Source organism: Mytilus edulis, chromosome 13 (assembly GCF_963676685.1).
Source record: "Mytilus edulis chromosome 13, xbMytEdul2.2, whole genome shotgun sequence".
Taxonomy (NCBI): Eukaryota; Metazoa; Mollusca; class Bivalvia; order Mytilida; family Mytilidae; genus Mytilus; species Mytilus edulis.
This window is the reverse complement of record NC_092356.1, coordinates 33535855-33561979: the sequence shown is the minus strand read 5'-3', so window position 1 is coordinate 33561979 and position 26125 is coordinate 33535855. Positions and strand designations below refer to the sequence as shown.

The 26125-nt window shown below is 30.8% G+C and overlaps 1 protein-coding gene and 2 long non-coding RNA genes across 7 annotated transcripts in view; 1 reads left to right on the top strand and 2 right to left on the bottom strand.

Annotated features, from left to right (window-relative positions):
* LOC139500898 (D-glucuronyl C5-epimerase-like) overlaps positions 1-26125 on the top strand; it is a 91745-nt gene that overhangs the window by 30399 nt on the left and 35221 nt on the right. For 4 of the 5 annotated variants that reach the window (XM_071289797.1, XM_071289798.1, XM_071289799.1 and 1 more), the window contains exon 2: positions 10825-10977. The gene's annotated coding sequence lies outside the window, so the exon portion shown is untranslated. Of the gene's footprint in view, positions 1-10824; positions 10978-23008; positions 23296-26125 lie in introns of those variants that run through there. The other variant, XM_071289801.1, reaches the window with a different exon arrangement.
* Positions 1802-3409, bottom strand: LOC139501807 (uncharacterized). The gene is made up of 3 exons (XR_011658663.1): positions 3356-3409; positions 2742-2860; positions 1802-2223 (listed from the first exon to the last, which is right to left on the bottom strand). It is a non-coding gene; the product is annotated as an uncharacterized lncRNA (long non-coding RNA).
* Positions 14317-24806, bottom strand: LOC139500905 (uncharacterized). Its single transcript, XR_011658399.1, has 3 exons — positions 24734-24806; positions 21714-21802; positions 14317-14806 (listed from the first exon to the last, which is right to left on the bottom strand). It is a non-coding gene; the product is annotated as an uncharacterized lncRNA (long non-coding RNA).

The following is a 26125-nucleotide window of genomic DNA, read 5'->3' as shown; positions in this document are numbered from 1 at the left end:
TTTCGTAATAAGTTGTCTGTGTCTATTGATAAACTGTCAAATGTGTAAATCTTATATTAAAATTTGCGTCAGTGTTTTAAGCTTGAATAGAATTTATGATAGGATTTTTTATAAATGCATTAATCTTCCGCATATTTTGTATTCCACAAGAACGTGGATGGCAATCCAATATAGGTACTTATATTAGATTAAACATATGTGCAGATGTATGAGGGTGTGGATCGACAAATAATTTTGTATTTTACTTGTTGTTATTGCAAATTCAATTTTTATTCTTCAGAATAAATTCCAGCTGTGAAAAAAAGAAATTGCAATTTATTTCATTCGGAATCCTACAATGGGTATTCAGTTTCAATATACGATATCTATACTAATATTGATATTAACTTCTTTTAAATCAAGTCTTTTGTTGGTTACTGTAATGTGGTATTACATCAAACAACAATCATCGTTCGGTTTATATCATTGAGTCTCCTGTTCGTTGAAATTATTTCATAGCCGGCTACAAGCGTAATCGGTAGGTTGAAGGCTTAACGTCTATGTCAATAAAGAAATGTGAATTTCATATTCATATTCTTTCCAATCAAATATGCTGATTATTTTACGGTTTGGGGTTATCTCCAGGTACTCCTATCCCCTCGACCAATCTGACCACCGTGCTTTAGCCAAGATTCCTAAAAGTGGTGTCAATAGCACCAATAATCAATCAATTATCCATCATTTAAAAAATCTGTATCTATCGATAAATCAGCGATCATTTATATTTTTAATGGATTCGGGGACTTCTGTCAAAGAATTGCAATTTTCAATGTAAATAGCAAACTGATTATTCCATGCAGAGCAAAACTGATAAAAACAAGATCGAAGAATCAAACAAACCAAGTGAACATTCAAAGAGGTCTTACCAGTTGATACGATATTCCCGGGCTTGTTTTTCCTATCATTATTTCCTTGATAGAGGATTGTTGCTCACAAGCATGTTATTAAATGAAGAGTTCCAAATGGTGAAGTTGAAATCATCCCTTCGTAAACTTTACGGACGCCATCACGAGTTGGTTAACCGTTATGGAATAACCGTTTCACAGATGATATCGGATATGTTCCTTATGTCGTACACTGTAAATAAAAGTGTTAAGAATCTGAACACTTTTTGAACACCCTTTTGTAACACTTCTGGAACGCGTAACAGTGTTCTAAATATTAACATTGGTGTTCCAGTTTTTAATAGTATGTGTGCATCTTTCGAACGCTATGTGTGTTATTCTTGAACGGATAGTGTGTACTCCTTGAACGCCGAGTGTTTGAATCTGGAACGCGTAACAGTGTTCTAAATATTAAATTTGGTGTTCCAGTTTTTAACATCATGTGTGCATCCTTCGAACGCTATGTGTGTTATTCTTGATCGGATAGTGTGTACTCCTTGAACGCCTAGTGTTTGAATCTGGAACATGACCTTGTGAGCAAATTTGTATGCCGTTACACGTTCCAAGCCTTGTAACACTTCTGGAACGCTTGGACTGTGTTCCAGAAGTATGTGTTAATATCCAGAACACATAGTGTATATTAGTGGAACATAATTTTACATGTTCCAGAAAAAAGTGTTCTATTCTCTGAAACATTATTGTGGTCTTGTAAAACAAATAATTAAATTGATTAAAAACATCTTTAATTGATTAAAAGAGGCAAAATTTAAAAAAAAAAGTACAATACAATGTGAAATATTGAAGCAACTTTAAAATGACAAGTTAGACAAGTTAAACATATAACATTTGTAATTTGCAAAAATTAATGTGTCCAAATATTTAACCATAAACAAAATGTTCGTCATATTTAAAATTAGTATGTAACAACAAAATTTAGTGACTTATGAACACAGTTTAACTCATCGTTTGCAACTTCTCAAGTCAAGCACTGTCCTGAATTACAAAATACTTATGTCAATGACTCGTTTATCACCAATATTTTCGATGATCCACAGCTTTCATAGCACTCAGATAGTCAATATCAAACATAAAATACCCTGTGTATATGCTGCTACTAGTCGAGTCGGTGTTCATGTAACACTGCTACCTTAGGTACTTTTTAACATGATTGTAGTCGTCTACAACTGATTTTGAGCTGCCATTTTTTAGAACATTCGTCTTTTGAACTTCCATTTTTTAGAACATTCGTCTCCTTGGGTTATAACTACTCTTAAACCTTGTTATCCATCAACTGTGAGTTCTAAAATATAAAATATAAAGTGTATGAGTAAACAAATTATGGATCATGTCGATATTCCTTAAGAATTAGAATTAAACTCTTATTTCGTTTTTGTAATTCCATTATACTTGTCAGCATTATTAGATAAGATGCATTTGTTAAAGAGTGGTATACATGCATTTTCAAGTATATGGGCCCTCGTGTTCTATAGCTTTTAAAAAAAGATGGTAGGAAGTGTCCAGCAAATGCTCATAGGTGTTTTAGGCAAAACTTTGTCGTTAGACTTGTCACTAAACTAACTGCTCACATATCTAGAAACTAACTACCTTTTGCCTCTTTTTTTTTAAAGATATGTAGTAATTTCACTTATGATCTGTATACGGTAATTCCAATTTAAATTGATGTTATTATATCGAATTTAGCTCAAATAGTTTTCGGATTATAATGAACTCCAGTGAATGGTGCACATTTCATTGACAAATCTGCAATAACAAAACTTGTAAGAAGTCAATGGGCACTACTAAAATTCTTAAACTTACATAAAGTACTTTTATGGTGCAGGATAAGTAGTCATCTCTTGAACTGCGAAATTTTCTCTTCATTCTCGGCGAGGTATGCACGAACAATTACCCCTCAGTACTGTAGTTGTGTTTGTACCCTATAAAAGTAACATAAGAATACATAACAATACATGTATGAACGGTGGACATTTGCTAAAATGAAATACTAAGATTTAAGTATTTAAGAATGAGAAAGCTATTAATATAACATATACATAAGAAATTTAGAATTAGTGTTGCCTTTTTACAAACTTCTGTTTTGACATTGGAACACATGGTGTTCAGAGAAAACGAATAGCTGGAACGTTTCATGTTCGAGACTAGAACACATTTACAATAGCAACGATATCATTAAACATTTACGTATAAATTTACATTGGTTATTTTTTTTTTATAGCATACATATAATCATCTAAATATATTCTCTCAACGAACCTCCTACTTTTTAAATCGAATTATGGCATAACAGCACCGTTATGTGTTGACACAAAATGTTCTACTTCCATTTATACTTCAGTGTGTCCTGTGAAAGTAGAAATTTGTTGATTTAATACTAAAAAAAATGTGTGATAAATATAGATAATTAAACATACCTATTAAATCAAGTTTTGCTGTAATTTTCTTCAGTGAAGCTTCTCCAATCACGATCAAAAACCAAACTTCCGGTACATTAAATATGTCACGCGCTGTTATGTACGCTGGCATGTTTGGAACACATGGCGTTCGGGGGGAAATGGTAAATTTGAACGCATCATGTTCGACGCCAGAACGCTTTTACAATAGCAACGTTTTCATGAGCATTTACACATTTACATTGTAAAAAAATATACCCAAAGAACTTAAGTCCTTTAGAAAGAAGATTTATACTAAAAATCAATCATTTGCACGCTTATATAAATACGCTCTTTCATTTTTTTTTTACCAAACTATAATTTGCTTATGTTGATACAGCTAAAATACATTTATCGTCAAATTATAGTGCGAATCACCCTTATTCATCGTTTGTTTGACTCTGAAGCGATGAAATATTTGTTCATTCCCCATTACAATATTAGAACATTTCTAGTGTTCAATTTAGAACACTTGTCTTGAACATGTGCGTTCAAAGACTGAACACAATGTGTTATATTCTTTAACGCTGGCGTTCAATGTGGAACACGAATGTTAATAACTGAACATATTGTGTTTAAAAATGGAACGCGTCTAGACGCGTCAGGCGTCCGCAATATTTGCAGTGTAACTGCAATACCCTTCGTTTTTAACGAATGTGACCTACCGGATTATACTTTTTACCGGATTTGTAATGACATAAGCAACACGACGGAGCCCACATGTGGAGCAGGATCTGATTACCCTTTCGGGGCACCTGAGATCACCTCCAGTTTTTGGTGGGGCTCGTGTTGCTTAGTCTTTAGTTTTCTGTTTTGTCTTCTGTACTATTATTTGTCTGTTTGTCTTTTATTTTAGCCGTGGCGTTGTCAGTTTATTTTCAATCTATGAGTTTGGTTGTCCCTCTGGTATCTTTCGTCCCTCTTTTACACTAAACGAGAAAAGTGAAAATGTTACGGCTAGGACGACTCAGGTTTTACTCTGTTGTATTGTTGCTTTTTAAAAATGGAAAAGGGGGTATATATATGATAGCTTCGAACAAAGATTTTTAACCGAACAGGTCTTCCTAATTCCGTGCCTTACCTTATAATGGAATTGTCAAACTGGTTGTTTTCTCAAAACAAGACCGTACGTCAGGACTATAAACTAAATGTCTTTTTGCTAATCAACCTTAAACTTAACAATTAAATTTTGACAGTGACTTTAATACGACAACAATAATCATGTTCATCGTAATGTTTAAAGGCGTGTAAGCATGTAGGGCATATTACAATAGCACAAAAACCTTTAAGATCAAGACCTGTCAACTATGAAAATATCTGTCACATATATATTAAACTTCTCAACTTCTTAGTTTCAAAGTTTGTTTGAAAGTAATATGGTGCTCTGTATTTACGGCTGGACTATACGTTTTAGTTGGAACAGGAACTTTTCATTCTCGGCACAAATGGGTGCATGGTAAACATTCGTAATGTATTTGTATGTTTTTAAATGTTGTATCGGTGTTGTTGCATGCTTGGTATCATATTACCATACACTCTATGTCATTTTCATTCAATGTTTTTGGCTTTGTCTATGTCTTGGTATCATTTATGATTGGCACATATTCATTTCCATATTATTAGAAAGAAACTGTTTGTGAAAAATATACGCTAAATGTTTGATGTGGGAAATGGTAAAGAAACAGCTGTTTCGATGTTAGCAAGGAATTATGTAGTATTACTATACAAATCGTTGATGTTAGCAACAAACTCTCGTGGTCAAACATTCACGTCATTAAAAAATTCTTGAATTAAATCATGAATATACTTTTCGGTACATCGAAGGTCAAACGAAAGTAGGATGGGACCAGATGACAGCGTTGGACAAATGATTATTGTTTGTAATATTTCATATCTATAATGTGCCTTTTGTGTTCGTTTGTAACCTACATGGTCATCAATATGGTACACAGTAGACTTATGGGAATATCGTCTGTTAGAACGTGATTTCAGTAAGCCGGAAATTATGGTCATTATAACATATGAAGGAACAAATCACGATTCTGTCTGAAGCTATTGATGTAGAATTGTAAGAAATAAGATTTAATTGATCGGGAGTCTTACCATCGCAATTCCAGATATATTTTTATGAAATAGATATTTATTGCATGATTTTTTGTTAGCTTTTATGCTTAAATCAACTGGTAACCTTTGATTAATTGATGGATTTATTAGTAGCTGCTTGGCGTCCAGTGGTAAACTTTTCATGCATATTCAAGACCATGTCATATTGTATTGATGAGATAAGAGGGATGAGCTACTTTGTACTAGTCTGTGTTGGGTTTATTATTTGAGTTGTGTCGAAACTCGAGTGCTAATTCACAATGTACCTTTCCGCAAAAAAAAATCCTCTCGCTCTTCTATCGAACAGACTCATCTTTGCTCTAACTACTAAAGCGCTGAGAGGTCTCAAATCCAATTAAAGTCCATGGTTTGAACCAGATTAAAATCGAACGTAAAAACCGAGGTAGTTGCATGGATTACAAATAAAATAGACATTTACTCAATGTGGTGTATAAGTGATAAATTACGAATTAGAATTACCGTAAAAAGTAATAATTTGATATAAGACATATGGTACTAATATTAAGTTTATGTTATTTTTTTTTGTAATTCTATCTAATAATATTTAACACATGGAACGAACGTTTGCATGTGCATATAAAAACGATAGCTATAAACTATGTAGACAGGTGCGGATCAAGTATTTTTGAAAAAGGATAAAAAAATATGACGGACCCCTGGCAATAAGAAGTTAGGAGTAAAATGTTCATGCTAGGTAAGGGGGTCCTTTCCATCCCTACCCCACCCCTAAATCCTTCTCTGATAGAGACCGATGTAAGTGCAGACGACACAAGCTCCATGAAGAGCATTCATTAGATTGTTTTAGTTGAGACAAATTTTATAGAGATATATTGATAAATCGTTAAGAACTTAAAGGTAAAAATAGCAAAAGCTTTCTATTGAAGTTTCCAGATGATCAGAAGAGGCAAAAGATAGCAAAGGTATAATCAAGTCCATAAGTCGAAAACGAACTCAAAATTGACATGGCAAAAAAAACCCGAGAAATACCAAAAGACAAATTACAGTATACCAAACAAAGCATAGAAAACTTTAGACTGAGTAACACGAACCATCAGAAAGTCATATTGATAGCCTGTAATTTAAGGTCAATCCAAAATAATAAGTAGTTTAATATCGTGTTAAATTTACACAATCTCATTATTATACAACTATGAATAGTCCTTAGTTACAAGACTTCAAACAGTACTTTTTACATACTTGATTATATACAAGAAAATCACGGTCAATAGAGAAAAATGTAAAATATATCATCTAAGTGCAGTATATATTTGACAAATATATATAACGTCTCAATAAAAATGAATTGTTAATTGTTCATCGGATTGATATGTTATATTCTATTATATCAGTTCAGTTTACTTACAATTTCCCCCAGAGATTAAATTGTGATAGGGGAAAGGCTCAATCTCTCAACGGTCCTCAAAAGAACAATATACCTATACAAAAACGAACGTAATCGAGTCAGATTCCGTCGGGACAATTACTACTTTTGAAACTTCGCAAAAATTTAAATTAACATGATTAAAGCTGGAATTTAAATTGTATTTACCTATAAGTATATATGATGTAATGAAAGTGGATTTGTTTAACAATGTTAACAATAAGGGTACATTTGAAATGCGGCTTTCCAAGTAGGTGTATATTCTTTACAGAATAATTTTAAATCAGGACAAAACTATTGCTTTTATCAAATTTTAATTGAATTGTCATCTTTAGAAAAACGAATCCAAATATTATATTTATTCGGGTCATATAACCCTTCCGAATGGCCCTGGTGGGTATCGTGATGTAACTTCGGATTTCATCTTGGAGGGCCCTCATGGGGTTTTTGATTATGTGATTACTTGGCCGTTTTTTTAATGATTATTTGATTATTAAGCCAAATATTTCATGATTATTTGATTACCTAGGACTGTATTTTTAGTTTATGATTATTTGATTACTAAAGATAAGCAAATATTTAATGATTATGTGATTATATTGGCAAAAAAATGGTGATTATGTGATTACTAGGACCCCCCCCCCCCCCCCCCCATGAGGGGCCTCATCTTGGCGGCTATGTAGTTAACTGAAGTATACCGCCGGTTCTAATAAGTACTTTGAAGTCTTTAGTAAATAGTTTTGATTTTAATTCAAACTTCTTTCCAGAAGTATTTATTTTGAAACTTATGTCGATGAATGAATTTTAAATGAGATTTCGAGATAGAATGGGTGTACTCGAAAAGACTATTAGCCTACAGGCTTATGTCCTAATTTGAAAATTAATTTAACCGAATGCTGAGACACGGTAAGCCAATACAGTGTGAATTGTTCCCTTTTCAAATAAATACTATTTTGGCCTTCGGTTGTTGTCTGCTCTATGGTCGGGTTGTTGTCGCTTTGACACATTCCCCATTTCCTTTCTCAATTGTATTGTCATATAAGTTAAAATATGCATAAAGTATTAAATTCATAAGTACCTAGTGAAGATGATTCTGGTAATTAAATAAATTGTGTTTTTCCTATATGATTCTGTGCAATTTTTTCGGTCAATAGCCACGCTTGAATGGACTGGACTGCATAAAATAATCGGAGTATCACGGCTGAATTGTTAGGGTACTGTTCACACACATGCTTGTAATGTTATACTATATACCATTATGTGTGCATGTATTCTCCATTTCAATGCATCTCATAATTACATTATATCTTTTCTATATTAAATTTCGTTCGTATTTTTTCCTCGCTCAAAATTCAAACGTATTGTTATACGCAGTGTACTATTTAAACTGAACGAACTTCGTTCCGACTAAAGGCTTAATATCTCATTTTACAAAAGAATATCCAAGATAGTCATATGATACCGTGTTCATCTCTGCTGCAGGGATCGTGGGCGGTATCTAACCAAGAGACTGATCAAACTCATAAGTATAAATGATTGCATATAAATTATGCAAAATATTTCGAGAAACTGAAACAAGTTGGTAATTATGCATATATGAGTGTTACAGAAAAAAAGAACGTTTTTGTCGATGTTGACACATGAAACGATTCAGATCTTTCTTTCTTCCCAACAAAACTTCCTATATATATTATTACAGCATTATTTAAACCTCATCGGGTTTCGGTGTTGTTGTTGAAGACCGTACATTGACCTATAGTGGTTTACTTTTACAAATTGTGACTTTGATAGAGACTGGGTTGCCTCATTGGCACTCATACCACATCTTATATCTATATACCACTGTCTCCGTCCTGGCATATTTTTTTTTTATGTTTGACACAAACAAGATAAAAATACAAATTCGCACTTGAACGATTTTTTTGTCTTATTCTTTTTTGCTATTTGCCAAAAAAAATGAGACTACTATGTTGTGTTATAGTAGTCACTGGCAAAAAATGATGCTACTTGAATCACTTGACATAGATGTTTTACTTATATTTCGAATGTTCTTAATTATCACATATCAACATAATTTCGCCACATGTGCAGGAAGTTATATTCTGATAAATGCAGAACAAGTATTGGTGTGAAAACAAGGCAGAAAGGTCACCTGCAGAAAAGTACACTCAAGAGAATTGATTTTTTTTTTTTTTTTTTGGAGACGCAAGTTTTCATAATTCTGGTATACGCTCGTTCTGAGTAAAAACGCACACTATTTACCTAACGAACTACTAGTAATTATTGATGCTTCTTGAACGTTCAGTGGCAAATATTTCATTTATATTCAGGCTAAAAAAAATATAACACGATGAACTTTTAAAACGGTAAAGTATCATTCAAGGGTACGTTATGGCCATTTCGATCTTCCCGAATGGAAACCTATTGTCTAATATCAAAAGGATATACAATACTTGTTATTTTTCAATTTCTTTCAAAGGATTAGTCAACTTAGGATAATCCAGATTTCTAGCAACTTGACTCTTTAATGTCATATTAAATTCATCAAATTTGTGTAATTCAAGTGTGCTTAGCCTAATCTGATTTAACGGTTTGTATATAACCGTGCCAAATCTGAACATTCTTTGTTGTTTATTATGTGGGATTTTTGTGTACAGATACTACCCAAAGGGCACCTGGGAAATCCCTTCCTTCAGTTGTAATCTTAATTTCATGTCCTTCTTTCTCAAATTGTCCCCATTTGAACCGGGTTGCTTCATTGTTAAGTTCGAGTTACATGTATCTGCATATCTTCTTGGTCCTTCGATTACAAGTTCATTTTATAAACAACTAATAAACTCTTATGCACCTTTCTATATTTTCAGTTTTCATCTCGGTAATAATATTTATTTTAGTTTACAAGCAACCTTAATTTAATCATAAAATAGATTCGACACAGGAGGCCATTTCGCCTTTATTGTAGTAAAAAAAACTTAACAAGCTCTTAGATTGCACTCCTATATGGTTAACGTTGAACCTAGATACGTGTGTGTCTTCTGGTTAAGCAGAGGCGGATTCGGCGGGGGGAGGGGTCCCGGGTGGTCGCCCCTCCTTTTTGTTGTAGAAATTTGTCTCCTCTTAGACAGTCAGTGTCCTTGGCTTTTCAAACTTCTTGATTTTAAGACAAATTCACAATTGATTGAAGGCAAGATGGTCGTCCATGTCAATCATTTTTAACGTTGCTTTTTTTATTTTGAAATCTCTAGCTATGCTTCCAATTTATAAGAAATATATTAAAGTCCTTTCGAACTTATTTTTGTTTTATGTTAATATTTATCATAAAAATATTATTTATGATTTTGTTTTCGTAAATTGACAGATATGCTTTTTACAGTTGACTCCTATCATAGGTGTGCTTGAATACAAATTACAGTTTAATTTGGGAGGTTCTCTATTAATAAACTATATAAATAAGTGTTTATAGAAAAACAAAGGTATAAAAAGCATTTTTTATGAAATAAATTAATGTCCATTCACGCCTTAATCATTCATTTCGATTAAAAATTACATAAGTTATCTATCTGTTTATAGATATAAACTGCTATATATTTAAGAAAGAAATTGAAATAACTGCATAAAAAATTAACAGATGACGATTAACACAAAAGCTTATTGTCACAATAAAGGTAATCAAATTAATTTATTTTTTCCCTAAGATTTAATTCCAACCTCTACTCAATGTATTTAATATTTGCATGAAATTGTTTTTTGGTACTTTCTTTCAAAAAATAAATATTCTTTGTGTTTTGACAAGACTAGACCCTGAATATACCAATCACTCAAAATATTTGTGACTGACAGACTTAATTAATTAACAGGTACATTGACAAATATATAGATCAAAAGCCACCAGGTAGACAGTCATTTCCTAATCAATCATCTATCTTTTGTTTCCTTTTAATTACAGGTGTGAACAGGTAAAAACAAGGAATATTAATTGCATTTTGTGAAAAGACTATTATTTGTGTTTAGGACTGAGATATTTCATTCAAGAATTGTTGACCTTGCATCGAAGGAGATAACTTGGACTTATAAACCACCCAAAGATGGGATGCTAAAGGTATGTTTTTCATCTTCCTTTTTTTTTATATTTTGAGTTATTGCTAAAAGAGAAAAGTTATTTAATCAACAGGGATTTAGAATTTTGTTAATTCAGTATTTTTCTGTAACTGGAATTATTTTAATTATTAGAATTGGTTTGCATTTGTCATTTACAGGCCTTTTATAATGATTTTGCTGTGATAAATGGGTTTTCTCATTGTTGAAGGCTGTATAATGACCTATAGTTTCTAATTTCTGCGTCATTGGGTTTCTTGCATCTGAAGAATTGTTTCATTTGAAATCAACCACATTTTCTTATTTTTACATTATATGTACTTTTCTATGATTGAGTAAAATTTGCTATATATATCTTTATTCTCATCACCAAATACATAGGTACAGAGAAGACATGCATGTATAATACAATATATTAACTACATAAACATAAATATACATAATATGATTGAGTAAAAATTGCTCAACATCAAAAGAGACATCATGTCAGTGAAATCGAAATTTGCAATCAGAATCCCTTATTTTTATACATCATTATGTATACTATTTAAGCAAACAAGTAATTTCCTTTTTAAACCAGACAAAAGATCCATCATTTAAAACAATATTATTTATATATAGACAGAATAATCATATAAATGCAGTTTTACCCTAATAAAACACACCTGTGTCTAATAAAAGTGATAGAGAACTTTTCTGCATGATCTTTGGGTCTTAATACCATTAATATTGTGATACATCTGTTGCATTAAATACAACATCAGTATAGTTTTTAGCAAGTAATACTTTTTTAATTTGATCATTTTTCTCAAAGTCAAAGGTGTGAAAATTATAACTTATGGTCTTGATGGGGGTCCCACATTTCTGTATTCTATTTTTGTTTACCATTTTTATCTTTTCTTTATTTAATATGCCCTTTATTCTCAATTCTTTGTGTCAAAATACAATTTTTTTCTCTTTCTTATTATTTTTTGCCTATTTTTCTCTTTCCTTTTTATTTTGGTCCATTTTTCTAAAATCTGAAATTTTGGTAAAATATTCTTATTTCTATCAACCCCTTCTAGATCCTCACAACTTTAAAAAAATTCTATCTAAAAATATAATAATGTTTTCCATAAGGATAATCTTATACAATATCCAATAATTTATGTTTTCTTAATATCAGGTGTAAGATTATGATTTCGATGACTTTGTATGCAATTTTTAATATGTTAATTGACATATACATCTCTCAATTCATGTTACCCAAGAGTATATTTCATTAATCCCACTGTACACTTTCTTTAAATAAATCACAACCACAAACTTGTTGTTTTAGCAATTAATTTTACCTACTCAAAATACTACTTATGTTAATAATAAAGTCATGTCAAGTTTTTTCATGTTATTCTTACTTATATAAACATGTATACTTTTACTTCTAATGTTTGTCTTTAATATGAATGTGTGCCAAGTGGTTTACATGAAATGTGACAATTTGTAATGACCATTGAACAGTCCATAAAGAGCTAGTTTTTATGCTTAAACTTATTATAGAAAGCTTCTGTTTAAGGTAGGACATTTTTACTTTCCTTTTTAAAAAAAGTGTCACCAATATTATGCACACTGGTTTTTATAAAATTTTATTGGTCAAATTAATATAAATAAATTGAAAAATTGTATGGTTTTCTTTCCTACATTAATAATTACAATGTAATACATGTATAAATGAAAAAGAGGTAAATTTGTGATCAAAATCAATAGATAAACCATTACCCCTTGTAATAAGTAAGTCATTTTTATAATAGTTCTAAGCACATTTTCTTAAAACTATAAAAATATTTCAAATAAAGTAAAAATATTGCAATTTAAAATTTTTTTTGATTAAGTAATTAAGAGGAGGTTGAATGTGCCTTTTTTTTTTGTCACTGACCAAGGTAAGATGAGGATAACCTATTAAAAATAACTTTCCATTAAAAACTCTATAAACTTTCAACTCTTTTCATATAAAAGATATCAGGGCAAAATACTGGACATTTCAGTCATTCAGTGTATTGCTTTTGATATAATTAGAAAGATTTTTTTTGTGAGTTGATGTCTCTGTTCAATTAGAGACACTCTTAAATTGTCAAAATATAGGTCAAATTTTAGCCTGCAGTAAAGTTTGGGTGCATGATCAATGCTGAAAGAACCACAATAACTTCTCCATTTTTGTTCTGTTGCTATGAGTTGTAGCTTGTTCATCATATAATATATGTTTTGTATTTATTGTATGATTTATTTCTTAGACATACAAGAGGTTATCCATCAAAATTTTAAAAGGCTAAAAATATGCCCACAACAATCATAAATAAATATTTTAAAAAGCAAGTTAGTCACAAAAGTACATCTTGGTTCAAATTCTTATATAACACAATGTTATAGTCCTTGTCATTGAATGATTTCTGTTCCAAAAGAAGATTGCATTTCCTGCCGAAAAGTACATGAGACATTTTTAATTTATATAAGATAGATGACTTTTTTAAAATTAAACACAGAATTTATCCTGCCACCATGTTTATCATCAATCTAGTGTCATGTCAAATTTTAGTATATCAAAATATGGAATCAACAGGACGTGAGGACTGCCACGGTGCAAAATTTCAAATGTTTTGTATTATTTACAACCTACTTTTGGAACCTAGCGATATACATGAGATAATTTTAGTGATCACTAGCATATCAACATTAAGTTTGTGAGTTCAAATCCTGCTCATGGCCACTACCTTAAACTCCCCATCTTAAGGTGGTACCCAACACTTTAACTAAAATTAATTTGGCCCGTTTAATTTTCATAAAATTTTGTCAAAGTATTTACTTTTACCCTTTAACAAAAATTTATAAAAAAGTTTTAACCAACCATTTTGTCAGATAAATTACACTGGTTATACAGCAGTTTGAAAAACACCTATTTTGATCATTGAGAAGCTTAATATTCCTTTTACAACACAACATAATTAAAACGTTTAGCTGACTTCACAGAGTTATCTCCCTGTAGTTTTAGGTACCACCTTAATTGACTAGGATTGCCATTTTCCTGCCAAATGTCCATTGTTCACTGATGGTAGTCGAGCATATATATAAATGGCCACTATGAAAGAGCCAAGAGTGCTGAAAGTGGTGTTATATAGCCTTTTTATCTGACTACACACTACACAGTATGGATTTTTCTCATTGTTTTAAGGCAATTGGGTTGCATATAATTGCTTACATTCACTTCATTGGCCTATTTTACTTTTTTGGATTCAAACGTCACTGATGAGTCTTTTGTAGACGAAACGCATGTCTGGCGTATATAAAAAAAATTAGTCCTGGTATCTATGTTTATACCTGTTTATCATGAACAATAAATCATCTAATTTTAAAACTGAAGACTTTCTTGAATTGCTACAAATTTATGGGTTACCATTTGTAGGTTTTCTTAAAAGATTCTTATCCATGTACATGCCCAAATTTTGATAATTTTTTATTTGAATATAAAATTAAAGTTTTAATGAATGGGGTTCCAACCCACCTTTCTGGAATTCTGGATACGTCTCTAACTAACACTAACTTTTGAGCAGACCCATCGTCAGCCTCACTGTGAATGTGTCCAATACTTAAATACCCATTCATCTCTTGTCAACGCATTGTCAATGTCAAGTTATTATTTCAATTTAAAAAACAAATGATTTTAAAATATGAGTAATCACATTTAAATGCAAAAATTATGATTTATAACTTGTATATATTTCCTTCAGCTGTGTTGTATCACAAGTATCATCCAATATTCCTCCAGGGCGTTACCAATGGGCTGTTGACAATTCCTTACATCCCTGAAAAAATCAAAGTATCAGCATAATTAAACAATTGTATATTATATTTTATTGACATTTTTTTTACAATTTATAAGTTATAAATTAGGATATAGTACAGTCAAACCCAAGTAAAGCCTTGAGGCTTAGGCAGTGTAGGTTTTGAATCACACCAATATAAAAGACAATGATAGATTGGTAATCATTTATGGCAGCCAAAATTCATCTGTTTTCTATTAAGTTTCCTCCCAAACAAGATCTGCATGTAAGGTAAATTTTGCCTGAGGAAGTTCTATAACCTTATAGTTTCCTAATTGTTTCTAAATTGATCAATTTTAGAAAGTTACAAAGTTTTTCATTTATTATTTTTTGCTTTGTGGGGTCACTGTCTCTTCTACTTTAGCCCCAAATCACCATTTATTTAAATATTAACACTATATTTTAACATGTAAGATCCTACCTAGAGCAGTACTATGTAAAAGTACAAAACTTTAATCATCATTTTAAAAATCTATAAAAGCTATATATACTGGATAATATTAAAGAGAATTTTAAGCAGCTGAGGAGAGAGATCACAAGATTCTAGGAAAAGGGATTGAGGGCTGAAGCGGTTTCTAGTACATGCATCTATATAGTAGTTTTCACAAAATCTTAAAACATTTGAAAATTAGTTACTACTTAATCATATGGTCTTATTTATAAATATTTATCCTACTCTATTGAAAGGAAGTATAATATTACATCCTTATTGCTAGGAGTTCAAAATTTTCTTGTACAAATTTGACCTAAAATTATCAAAAGCAAAAAAATATTTTAAAAGTTTATTTAATTTTATGAATTTTGTCTAAAACATTAATCTTTCCTATCCTTGATTGATAGGAGGATGTTAAATTACACCCCTAATAGTAGTTCAAAGTTCTCTTATACAAAAATGACCTAAAATGACCCCAAACAAATTCTTTTCCTTCCTGTGAACTGTATCAGATTTTGATGCATTAAACTCTGATTGATCACCAAAGCTTCGTAAGCAATGAAAAGATAATTCTCTTTCACTGTGTAATTTTTAAAAGGTGCACAATTCAAAGATTTGATATATTTCCTCAATCCTTTTACCTAATCGCTGCCTTAAATACTTTTCTTGTATTGGATATAGTTTCCCCTTTCAAAATATCCTATGATATATTGGACTATTTTACCCTGGTCCTAATCCCGGTATGACAATGGGCTAACTGTATTAAACAAGTAAACTGTGGTCCCACTTTTATATTTTGTGAATGTAATAGTATTTATATAATTTGTCATACGTTTTATACCATGTAAAGCCTGTAGGATATGATTTAAGATAAATGGTAAGCTTAAGGAGTCGCGACAAAAACAGATTTTCCAACACAAATTCATTAGTTCTGGATTAATTTCCTTTGTTAAAACTGACAAGAATTTTTACTTTTTATTAGAATTACGTACTTAACAGAAAAACTAGATTACTGCCATATTTTTTTTAATATTTCGAAGATTAATTTCCAGTGTTCTCATGTTTGTTGCACCTGCACTGAACAACAAAATTCTTTCATTTTTCAAACCTTTATATCTAATGACTATTGGTACATAAAAATAAAGATTATAATGAAAGGTTACATTCACAACAACATAGAATGGTGTTCTGTACATGTTAAGAATACATAATATGGAGTTTTTAATCCTCTCTAGTGACAGATCCAGGGGGTGTATATATATCAGCCTTGAATATCATTCAACATAAAGACAATGCTATGTATGCAAATTAATTTTAATTTTAAAAACAAGAATGCACCTATTGTTATGCAAAGTCCTGAACATGCATGAAATATTTGCCACTGGACATCAAGCAACCATCACATTAAGTATACCCTGAATCATAATACAATTAAAGTATAGGAAAACAAACAGTTGATGTCTGACAAATTTTAAAAGTGCTCAAACCTTATAGCCAATCACTGTCTGAATGCTGACTATTCTGTTTATTTGTACCTGAGAAAAGTGTGACATAAAAGGGCAGGAGCGGATCCAGCCATTTTTAGAAGGGGCTTCGAACCCAGGATAAAGGGGTGTTCCATCCATATGTCCCCATTCAAAAGCATCGATTGTCAAAAAATGGGGGAATTCCAACACCAGACCCCCCTCCACTACAAGGGAAATGCAATGCAGACCCAAATAACTATTCTTTTGATTCATAAAAAAATGAATTGCATGTGTCAAACAGAAATTCATGACAGTATTATAATGAAAAGAGATAAAATAAATATTATTCACCATAGAAAAACGCATATCTCCTTATTTTTATATCAACTTTAATCACTTCTGAATACTTTTATTATGGAGATGAAATCTACTGAAAATATTTGGCAACGTTTCTAAACGTATTGAACTAGCTAAATTATATACAGTGCATTTTAAATGGTTTTGTGTGCAGTAATTAAATTTTTTAGATATTGAGCCAATTGAAAGCGGTATAGACAGTTTAATATCCAACACCTACATACATATTACATAAGTAGGTTTCCAGGTGTAATACAAGCAGGTCTTTTAATTACAGGTGTAAAGAATTCCTTTTTGTCACATTCCAAAATCCTGGTCATTGATTGTTGACAGAAGAATCTGAATCGAAATCTTTAGACACATGAAATAAATATAGTGTTAGTCAAATAGTGCCATGACTACGAGAGAAAAAAACTCAGAAAAAAAAACACAACAGTTAACTCAGTAGACTTTAAAATTTGAACATCAAATAATTCAAAATCAGCCATTAAAATATCAAAGTACTGGTTAATAATATATATGAATATTTTGAATTTAATATGAGGGACCAGGATCTTATAAAAGGGTCTAAATGGGGATAGCAGAAAAGAGAATAATGGGCCAATACTGCAGAAAAATAGGGGGAAAGTAAAGAAAGGAAAAAATGACCTTAAATATTATTGAACTCAGAAGTGAAGGATGACTGCCCATCTAGACCCTCTTATCCCTTTCATTTTGATTGGGAAATACATTCAATTGCTTTCTGTTTTTTGTTTATAACAATTTTTCAGCACTTTCCAGACACTATGACGAACACAAATTAATCAGCATTTACTAATTCTTTTTAGGCAAAAAGCCAAAATATCAAAAAAATTCCATTGCTATTAAACAAAGGGGAGATAACTTATTTGTTTTAAACTTATCCAGGCCTCATGTGGGTTAGGTGTTACATTTATAATACCAGCAGCTTCAAATACCAAAGACCATTAGATTACCTATGATCCCAATAATTCCCTGTTATTACACCAGGTTATTGTAAATATAAACAAATATTCCCCACTTCAAAGTACCCGTTATATCATAGTCTGATTAGGGAATTAAAGTAGCTAATATCCCATAAAAGGGTCATCCCAACTTAATTTGAAGAAATAAACCAAAGTTATTGAATAATTTAATCTATGGGATTCTTGTGGCTTATTCAATTGTTTACTAAATCAAGCCTGTTTCTGTAAACAATTTCAATTATTATTATCAAGTGGCTGATGGGATTGTAATTTTAAAATGATATTGAAATTTTGAATTTGTAAATTTAATAGCTTCTCTGTTATATTTTGAAATTTAGTAATCATGTTCAAATAAATGGCATGTATTTTACAGCCCTACAATAGATTTGATTTGTGTGTTCTCGTGGAAATGACAAAATAATCTCTAGAACTGTTCAGGGGAGAACTGTCAACAAATCCTCTAGTCTTTTGTGCTTTAGTTTAGCTCTGAAATGAGCTCTGAAATGATTTATTAAAGATACTTAGATACCTTAGTAAAAATATCTGTTTGCAGAATCTGTTATATAATAACAAACAAATTTTGGATATCTCTGCATATTGGACCTTTGAGGGTTCTAGTTGGTCCATTTGTTTTAAAGTTAATTTTCAAATTTGTTTACTGCTTTTAACAGCCATTTCCTCTTTATTTCTTTTAACATTTTTTTTTGTTATAATAATAGCTAGGACTTTTGGCGGATGAAGCCTTATTTCTCTTTAAACACTTGAGAAAAAATGCATAATACAAGCAACTAAATTACATCATAGTGAAGTAGGATTTCCTTATTACCTTAATAATACCCTATAATAGAGATTGCACTTGACTGACATCTTGATTTTTGACATTGTTCCTTTTATGGTCACCATAAATAAGAAACGTACTGAATTAATTTAAAGTTTCTAAACACAAATATTTGTTATTTGTTCAAGGTCACTAACGATCTCATCATGCGTTTGATGAAGAATGCTCGTACATTAATCTGTAATAATTACAAACTTTGATGTGATACAAAAAAGAAAGCAGTGTGGTCATGTACTAACAAGAAAAAGCCTCTAATACAAAACAAATACAAGTAGCGCCACCCGTCATTGACCAAAATATTGTATAAATATTTATGTTTTCTCACCCGATTTAATCATTTATTCCTAACTGATAAACATATTTGATTTAACTGGGATAGAAATCTGATACAGGGTAAAATATGGGCATTGTAACACACTAATGTAAATAAAATTAAAAACTCTTTTTGAAATTATATTAAATTACGTTTAATGCTTAAAGCTAACCTATTGAAAATGTTAATATTTTGAGCAAAGTGTAACTTTCTGTATCTAACAATGTTAGAAGTTAATTTGTCTTTCTTTTGTGTATTTGTTTAGAATAAGATAATGCTATATATACCACCCAGTTTAGTTTGAGCTATATGTGTTTTACAACGAATTATCGTGACAACTTTCATATATTATCTACCGATTTTTTATTCACCAAGGACATGCAAGGTTTAAATATAAATCCAAATTTGTTAGTCATTGATATATATAAAGGGATATACATGTCAATGGTAATTTAGGATTGCTTTGAATATACACGATATTCAGCCAAATTAAAGAAAACCATGTAGAAAAACATCATATCGAATTAAAAGTTCCCCGATTATCAATATTAAATAGAAAATTAGGGGGATAATAGTTTAGATTCTCATGATTTAAATACTATATCAGTCTACATCTAGCACGTTTGTCAATGTTTTTTAGCTGTATATATTTTATTACAATTCTAAAACAGCAATGCATATGCCAGTGCAGAAATGCGTCATTAATGTTTCACTGATTATGATTGACTTTTATGTTGAAAGTCTTTAATATAAAAGTCGAAATACATGTACCTGTATAGCAGAAACTTAACCTCATCAAATTGATGATTCATGAAAATAAGTTCAAGGTCAAATCATAAATAATATCAGACAGACATACATACATGTACACCTAACAATCCTTCTATACTCCCAACAAAGTTGAACTTTTGCTATATATAAACCTCCTTGGTTATAGTATCTGAGAGAAATACCGAATCACAGTGATGATGATAAAACTTAATGTGGACCAATTAACTTTGAATATGAGGTCAAGGTCAGAAAGACATGTTCAAAGAAAAATCATCATATGCTCCCAAAAAAGTTGACCTATTACATTTATAGACCTAATCATGTAAACCTATATAAACATTGATTACTGAAACTAAAAGTAAGGTCAAGGTCATTTGAACCCTGTCTGAAGGTCATGAAACCTTTCATTTAATCTGTATACTAAATACTAGTACATATGTATAGTTGTCCCATTATTCATAATAACTGGAAAAAATCAAGATTAAAAAAAAACTTCAGTGCTTAGCTTTTTAAGTGGCCATTAATGATACCACGAAACTGAGGACAAGGACAATAACATATGAGAAATGGATATCTTAGACCATAATGCATCTGTTTGTGCTATGGAAATTATCTTGCTCTTCTATACTCTCACGTATGGAGCATTAATCGAAAAGAGTACCCCTGGCTAAATTCTTGTCAGATGAGCATCCCAAATATCTCTGTTTAACCTTCATTAGAGATTCTGGCATTTAGATTATAAATTTTACCCAATAAAAGTTTGATGATATTTCAACCAAAACTGATGTTACAAACTTTAGTCCATTCAAATTTTCACACATTTACAGTTATTTTATGTTTGATACATTCCAAAAAACTATCAATAACTAAAGTGGTTTGAGATTTTGAAGTTGTTACAATAAAATTATCACACCTACCAACTTAGGTATATAAATTATTTAAAGTCAATTACTAGCAAATATTTCTATGTGAAGTAGGCTGAAAACTGACAAACCTTTAGGTGTTAGACAAACAATGATATAAGTCTGAACATGTATAGAAAATAGTTTTAAAAGATATGCAAACAGGAGGATATAAATAGCATTTGTTTGGGAGGGTCTAAAAAATATAGTTAGACTGATCAATTCATCAGCGGAAGGTTTTTTTTTAAATCATTTTGTTGGTCTGTCTCAGTCTTTTGCAGTTTGGAAATGAATTAGTGGTTTTGTATCAAGTAAGGCAGCAAAATTAAATTGTGCCAAAAATTGTCACAAATTATAGAGAAATTGGACCAAATCTGACATTGCAACACACACATTGCATATTTAAGGGGTCATAACTTCATAACTTGAAAAAAGAAATGATTTTGTAATAGTAATATCACAACAATATTTATGTGAAAGGTTGAGTACTTAGGCTATTTTGTAAAAAACCTTCAAATCTTAGGCCAATTTTAGTCATTTGTCAGTGGCGGATCCAGAACTTTTCCTAAGGGGGGGGGGGGGGGCTGACTGACCTAAGGGGGGGGGGGGGGCATTCCAGTCATGAATCAGTGATTCCCTATATAATCAACCAAATTTTTCCCACGAAAGTGAGGCCCATAGATCCGCCTATGTTTCTAAACCTACTTCTTTGTTTCATTCAAAATATTATTTTTTTTGGGACTTAAATCATGAAAAAGTTTAAACATCAACAGTTGTTATATATTGGAAACTTTATCCTTCAAATGACATTTACTCATATACTCACTTGACTGTTATTGCTACGATGTTAGTTCACACAAACAATATAACATTGTCTTTTGATGCCAGTTTTTTACTCCATGATCAACCTTTTCACTGAAAAGACAAAATAGATGAAATTCTTCCTGTCAAAATTTTGAAAACAGAAAATACAGAAAGTTTAATATTTGTAAATGGACAATAAGTACACAAAATAAAACATTATTTTTATTAGTACAATGTACCGGGATATATCAATTTCTACAAATATGGAGAGGGAGGTTATAATAACATCCCACATCCAAACAAACTAGAAGATTGACAGTCATATCTTCATGACCTTGAATAACCTCCCCCAACCCCAGTCACCTCATAGATGGTTGATTGTTGGTTGCTTAAGGTACAGTGGCAAATAGTTCATAAAATTGAGAATGGAAATGGGGAATGTGTCAAAGAGACAACAACCCGCCCAAATAAAACATGCATGATCAGGACTAGATTTATAGACATTCTTTCTGTGGTCTCTAGATTTTGTAGAATAAACCAGAAGCAATGCAAAGGAGAATCAAAATATTTAAATGAGAACTTCCATGACCATGTATCCAATATGGATTGTAAATTTTACTGTACCATCAAAATGTGATGAGCTACAATACATGCTTCTCACTATATTGAAGACCCATTGGTGGCCTTCGGCTGTTGTCTGGTCTATGGTCGGGTTGTTGTCTCTTTGACACATTCCCCATTTGGATTCTCAATTTAACGTATCACAGAAACGTTTCAATTTAAAACATTACCATCACTGAACATGAAATAGACCTAGAAAACAGATCCTTAGTTAGAATTTAATTTTTGCAAAGTATGCATTTTATATATGAATTAAAGCAGATGGTTTCAATGTAATTTATTTGATTTTTAAATCCCATACTTAAATTCTATGCTGTAATTTATCATGTTTATAGTTCATATTTGCACAAAGATGACCGTTAAGAATTGTTTTCTGAATGAAAAATGATAGCGTTTCATTTAAAATCTTTTAATGGATTTGTATGGCTTTTTACCTATTCTTTTATCTGTTTACAGAGATATATTACGGGAACTTTATCAATAAATTTATGAAAATTTGTATAAATTTGTAAGTATTTTAACTCGTTATGTGTGAAAACAGGATATTTACCTGAAAATTTTAACCTTTTCATTCATTCAAACCAAATAAAACGAAAGTAACAACATAAATATGAACAAACTAAACATTAGATAAAGTGACTAAATGATCCACGGACTTTTATAATTTTTTTACCTAGGTCAACAATTAAATTTGTCAGAGTTTTGTTAAAGGTACACGTCCCTATTGATTCAATTTTAGTATTTACGACAGTTGACAGTGCAGTTATTGTTCATTCACATAACTTTACACTTAAATGATCGAACGGTAAAACTGTGGCAAACATAATCAAATTGTTGCTGTGTGATCGATGTCTTGGACAACAAGATACAATATCAAAGGTGATATATACACTTATAAGAAGATATATTGGACTGGTCTGATATGTCTAATATCAATTATTGTTTTGATATAATTATTATGTAAATTGGACTAACACAGTAAGGTAAGACTTATTATAACTAATTTGATTTTTAATTGTCATTTTTAAATTGGATACTTCTCTGTATTGAAATAGTTCATGACCCAATCAAATAAATATTGAGAAAGCAAAAAATTTCAAAATATTTTTTTTTTCATTCTCATTCCTGTATCGGATACTTCTTTCCTTTGACATAGGTTTTGGCTGACCATAAAATATATAGTCTAAAAGGAAATGAAAAGATACTCAATTGCTAAATTTTGGAATGAGTTCTTAAATGGAATTTTTATCAAAGTCGTCAAATTTGAATTCTGTTGAGTTTCAGGAGCACTTTGAGATGTATTAAAACTGACCAAATTTGTTAGTGTTATATATACTAGTAGGTAAAATCCTTGTATCTTATCAGTTTCTTTGGTATATATATAAAAACTTACAGTATCACAGAAAATTGGGTAAAATTTAATTATAATGATAAGTAATTCTATTCACCTGATCTTAAATCTGGACATGTATGACTTTATATATATTGAGATTGGACAGGAGGATTTTGTTAAAATTATATTGACAGTTGGTTAACAGTCATTGCACATACATTGGTGGCCTTCTGCTGTTATTTGCTTTTTGATGGGTTGTCTCTTTGACACATTCCCTATGAAATTCATTCTCAATTTTAGGGGGTGATTTTAAAGTAGGGAAGTTTAATAACGTCTTTCCCAAGGTCAAATGCTTATTCAATTTTATTGACATTTCGATTCTTTTCATTCAGAGAAAGTTTTTATCAATGGGCTCTTTTTTCGTAGTAAGAAAAGCACTTCAATTAAATAATTGCACTATTGATGCAGTCCTGCTGAGAGGGGTTGAGTAAAAATGTCTTGAGCACTTGCTGTAGGTGGTCCTCAAAAACATTGATCCTTGAAAAAATACTTGCCATTTTTTAGGTTTATTCTATTTGAGCTAATATCAAGATATATGGCTAGCTGGTGTCTCCTCATAGGTAAACGGACAGAAAGTCACAGGACAAAAAGTCACAGGACATAAAGTCACAAATTTGATAGGACAAAAAGTCACAAATATTTTTTGGACAATGTTTGGATATATAAGAGAAATATCTTGAAATATTTACTTTTTGATACATATATTCATATTAAAGTTAATGAAATTATCATATTACTTGAAAAATGAAGATTTGTTTAATTTTAATCATGCAAAGGACATATTTATTGGCACCATGAAGCCATTTAAGTGCCAATATATTTTGACAATTTGGTTTTTTTAACAATTTTTTTTATCATCTTTGATATTTTTTGATAAATTTTGCTGACAAAGTTGGTTAATGTACCATACTTCAAGAAAAATACAAAAATGTTTCTAAAGAATAAGCATTTTTTATTCAAAGAAATTAATCAGAAAAAATGAAATGTGACTTTTTGTCCTGTGACTTTTTGTCCTCCTCATACTATACCCTGCAGCACATGTTTTTATTTAAGCAGCATAATGAATCAATAGGCTCCAAAGTTCCAAACTAAAAGAAAAAATAATAAATCAAAATAAACAAAACTTGTATAAATAATTCATTGCATATTGTGGTCATCAATTATGCAAATTAACTTATGGACAGATTTTGAGCAGTCATGCCAGATTTACTAGTGGGCCAACAAAAGAAAATATCTGCTCAGTAAGAAATAAATGTCAATGGAAAATATGCATTGAGCTAAAGTCATATATTCAAGGCTATTAAATTTACAAAATAAGAAAATAAGAAGACCGAGTGGCCAATGTTTTTATAATACTATCATTTCTCTAACTTATGGACAGATTTGAGCGGTCAGGCACACTTTATTCTTGTACAGGACAAAAGTACAGGTCTGCTCAGTAAGAAATAAATGTCAATGGAAAATATGCATTGAGCTAATATTTTCAAGGCTATTAAATTTACAAAATAAGAAGACAAATGGCCAAGGTTTTTATGGTACTATCATTTCTCTAATTTCTTAAAACCTCAAGTGTTTTTATGGGAGAAGATGAGCTTTAAGTGTCATAAACACTTGAAATTCATAGTTAATAGATATTTGCATAGGCAGATGTGCCATATGTCAGAAAATTAAATTATTTCTTGTATGTTTGTACAAATTTTGTACAACATATGTTTGACCATAATTATGTAGGCTATAAAAATGAGATTTCTGACTTCTGGACATGAAATGAAATTTTGGCTATTTTCCAAGAGGTTAAATTCAAAAATCACGTTTATGTCTATCTTTTCACTGATATATATACTTTTCTTTATGCCTTGTGGGATATATACATCTAGAGCACGGTTATTATGCTCAGACTCAGAAATCAACCAATCAAAAAGCCTTGGTCTCATATTTTTTATAAAGAAAAAATTAAGTCAAAGTTTGTTGGAAAACAAAGTTTCACCCATATTTTAACTCTATCGTTTGCACTGAACTACAAGTTACTGTATATTCAGAAATTATTGCCAAATTTTTTCATTGATTGGGAAAAATGTCCAGGGTTACAATCACAATAAGTTAAACTTGCATTTTGATTTTTTTTTACATGAATTAAACAGGATTTTTCTAAATAATAAATGCATGCAATAATTCCTGAATTTACAGTATATAAAACATACTAAATTAACATTGCAGTACTTCTTCTGGCACAATAGCATTTCACTTAATATTTCACAACATGTGCAGCTCAAATTAGCATCATAGTACAACATAAATATGCTATATATATGTACGATACAGAAGTTATATAATATAAGTTATTAAACAAATAGGTGACAAATTAGACCTCATTTGTCTAATCATAAATGATCGAGGATGTGGATGGGGGTTTACAGAAT